Consider the following 3977-nt stretch of genomic DNA (forward strand, 5'->3'; position numbering starts at 1 on the left):
GATTTCACAGAGGACGCCACAGGCAGCAAGGCCAACGCTGAGCGGACCCAAGTGATTTAGAGCATTCCGACTTCAGAGAAAGTCAAGAGGAATTGCCCCTACAGTCATTTTTTTTTTTCTGTGAGAATATCAAGTGCCAAGTCTAGGCCCTATGTCTAGACGGACAGGACATGTGGTTCAGTAGGAAGGTCTGTAAGGATATTTAATGCCTGTGAAGAAGGTCTGCAGGGTTATTCAATGAAATAGCATTAAGTTCGACTTACTTCTACTAGCTTATCCCCATGAATAAAAGCTCACTGATGCCCTCAAAGGAGCCATTAATAGGAGTTTGCAGACCCAAGGCTTCTAAGGAGTATCCCGGCTGTTCGATTGCCTGACCTGATTCAGAGGCTGTGAGAGTCCTCAGTGCAGGCTCTGTACTTGCTGGATGGAGGAGAGCTGGGCTCTTGCTTCCTTGGCTTCTTTGAGAGCAGAGTTTTTGGTCTTTCCTAAAGGCAAACATTTTCTGTTTCAACCTCTCTCATCTGCTCTTTTCACTGTCAACTAATTTCTTCCCTTGCCTTCCATTCCCACACTTCCCAGTTCCACTTCTGCTTCTCATGACAGTTTTTACGGGAAGCCAAATTGGGAAATGCATGTAATTTGCCTGCAAAGCTGTTTACCTCCCTGTTTGGTCCCTCTTTCTCCTGGGCTAGTTTTCCCTTTCCTCTTGCTCTTCCTCCATAGCTCTGCTTCTGCTCAGCAAACCTGTGCTAGTCCTGGGTACAGGTATCTCGAGTGACTCACACCTAGACACGGTTCCCCATCAGAGTTATGAGATCAAGGGTCCAAGTTTCATGACGGAGGATAGCTTTCCCCGCTCTCTTTCCCTTCCGAGCAGATTGCAATCACTTCCAAGTCGTCGTAGCTTTGGGCATCTGTCTGCACCTCAGATGCTCAACTCGCAGACCAACAGTGGAGTTTCACAAGGAGTCTAGGTCGAACCAGCTGTCCCTTCCACAAATATCATCTTACTCAGTGTTGTCCTTTGGTGCCAGGATGAACCGAGTTGGTGTCAGTGTGATTTGATCTTGTTTGGTCCCTCTCTTTCATTTTGTCCTCTCGGTAGTATGTCCTTCACCCAGCCCAGCAGAAGCCCCTTCCATACTCTTCTCTGTTGCGTTGATGGAGGAGCCCTGGTGGAACTGTCAATTAAGCACTGGGATATTAACTGTGAGGTTCAAACCCACTCATCACGCTGCAGGAGAAAGATGAGGCTGTCTGGTTCTGTAAAGATTCACAGTGTTGAAAAGCGTAAGGAGTCATTCCACTCTGCCATACAGGATCCCTATGAGTCCGAATCGACTCCGTGGCAGTGGACTTATTGGTCTCAATTTGCCCAGTTCTCCCAGCATCCTGTCTGAGTTGTTGTTAGCTACTGCTGAGTTCCTCCAATTCATGACAATTCAGAATGCTGTCCATTGTCACGCACCATCTCCCTGACTGGTTGTGGATTGGACCCTCATTTATTCATAGGGCTTCCTTTGACTGATTTCTTTGGAAGTTGCTCACCAGACCTTTCTCACCAGTTTATCTTAGTCGGGAAGCTCCATTGAGAACCTGTTCAGCATGATAGCAACACACAAGCCACCACTGATCCATGGGTGGTGGTTAGTTAAATAAACACAGGCCCGTCGCATGGAAGGTGAAGATCCTACCTTCGAACCACCAATGCCTCCTATATTGTCTGGATAGCACTCTCTTTTATACTTTAAATAACCTGGCATGAATGACAATTATATGGCCACTCTACTTACAGCAAGAGTATAGCATCAGAACATGGCAGCGTTCATTCTGATGTGCACAGGGTCGCTATGAGTCGGGGCCGATTTGACAGCACCTATGAACAACGACAACAAGAATCAGTCATCTCACCTTAGTGTACACTTTCAACACTCTCCATTCTCTCATGGACATGCCTCCTTTAATCCTTGTCTGTATCTGTGAGTGGAAGTTAGTCTTTGCTTGCAAAACTTTCGATGTCAATGGGTAAGATAAGCAGCTATTTTGCAATGCAAAAGGACCAGTTGTTCTTTGACTTAGTGAAAAATAAAATATAGAGGAGTCGCAAGTAGACAGAATTCTGTTTCCTTGCCCTAGCTAATACGGCTCTTGAAGGTTCTGCTTTGTTTCTCTCTTTGCTCTGCAGAGATATCCCGGACACATGTGGCTACTCATTAATGTGTTGCATGAATGAATAAAGCAATACTTGCAAGGAGCAGAGTGGCCTGAGTCCACCAAATATGATTGAAGTTATAATAGTCCCATCACCTTTGAACTGAATCATAGGTTTATTCAAGAGTTATCAAGAAGCAACATCTCTTAGAGGCGTGAAAGGTACATCTGTGATCATCCATAGTAATGAGTCCTTTATATACGGGTTTAGAGCTGTTTATAACTAATAGTTCTTAATTTTACACATTGAACATATGGCACGAGCACTTGGAGTAGTGGTTTTCTCTAAGGTTGAAACAATTTGGTAGGTTTTTTTCTTTTAATATATTTGTTCTTTTTATTTGTCTTAGAAGCAACATTCAAAAGAGCCATGGCTGTTGTAGAAATGAATATGATGGTACATTTTAAATTAACTCATACTTCTGACAGGAAGTAAAGCAGATTTAGATATTTGTTTTGACAATGAGGGCTAGTTTGCCATTTAAGTTAAGTGATAAATGTTTTCCATAAATCAAATTAGCTAGATCTGCTCTAAGGTTTTGACCAAAATATATTTAAAACACAAATATAGCATCCAATATGCAAAAACATATATTTGAACAATTCTCAAGTATTAAGAAAAGTTGAATGTCAATTTTAAAATTTGGAAGACGATCCATCATTTTCTTCTCTTTTTCTTTTTTTGTTGAGAAGCATAGGGATGTCTTTTTGTTTTTCGTTTTTGTTTTAATCATTTTATTGGGGTTCATACAACTCACCACAATCCATGCATACGTCAATTGTGTAAAGCACACTTATACATTCATTGCCCTCATCACTCTCAAGACATTTGCTTTCCGCTTGGGCTCTTTTTGTTTTAATGAATAAAGAGGAAATTCCAAATCTTTAGTTGTCTCTGTATGCTGTTATGAGTCGGTTCTGACCCATAGTGACTCTAGGCACAACAGGGCGCATGGCTGCCCAGTCTTGGGGCATCCTCACAGTGCCTCCCATGCCAGAGCCCGTTGTTGAAGCCACGGTGTATTCCTTGCAGGTGTTTCTCTGTACAGAGAACACCTATTGTTCAGAATCCCTCGAAGTGTGCCTTCTCACGTTCTCTTGGAAAAATCCCTTCCCCACAGAGCAATTGTGTGGCTTGAAGATGATTTGCCATTTTCTCATTGTTCCCATCCTACCAGCAACAGCAGTCTTTCTTGACCATAAGTATGCAGAGATAGGCACCAACCAGACCAAAGATGAGCCAATGAGAGCCCTTCCCTGGCCTTGATTGGAGAGTCTCACATATCCAAGGACATCTATGTGAGGCTGTGGAATGGCCACACCGCATAGTGCAGAAAACTCATTTCAGAAGGATAGATGGGAGCCAACGTGGAAAAAAACAGGAGTGGAGATGGCTCAGTGGGCTCTTTCAATGTCTGTCTACCTGTATTGGATGCAGACAGGTTTTGCCTCAAACTCCCAGACAGCTAGCTATTCAACTGCTTGGCATGAGACCTAGACACCCACTAGCATCAACCAATCAATGGGTGCTCCATGAATCTCCGAGTAACAGGAGACACTTACCACAGTGTTGGCAAAGTGAAAACCAACTTTTAATTTATAGAATGTGAATGTTATGCTTCACACCTCAGCTTTGCTGGGAAACCTCCCACCCAGAGTGTGTTAGTCTGGGTACTTTAGAGAAACAAATCCACAGAAACGCATGTATAAGAGAGAGTTTTAGATCAAGAGTAAGTGCACATCAAGAAAACATCCCAACCCAG

This window comes from Echinops telfairi, unplaced genomic scaffold, assembly GCF_000313985.2.
Source record: "Echinops telfairi isolate 266 unplaced genomic scaffold, ASM31398v2 ScPeMD7_7466;HRSCAF=8504, whole genome shotgun sequence".
Taxonomy (NCBI): domain Eukaryota; kingdom Metazoa; phylum Chordata; class Mammalia; order Afrosoricida; family Tenrecidae; genus Echinops; species Echinops telfairi.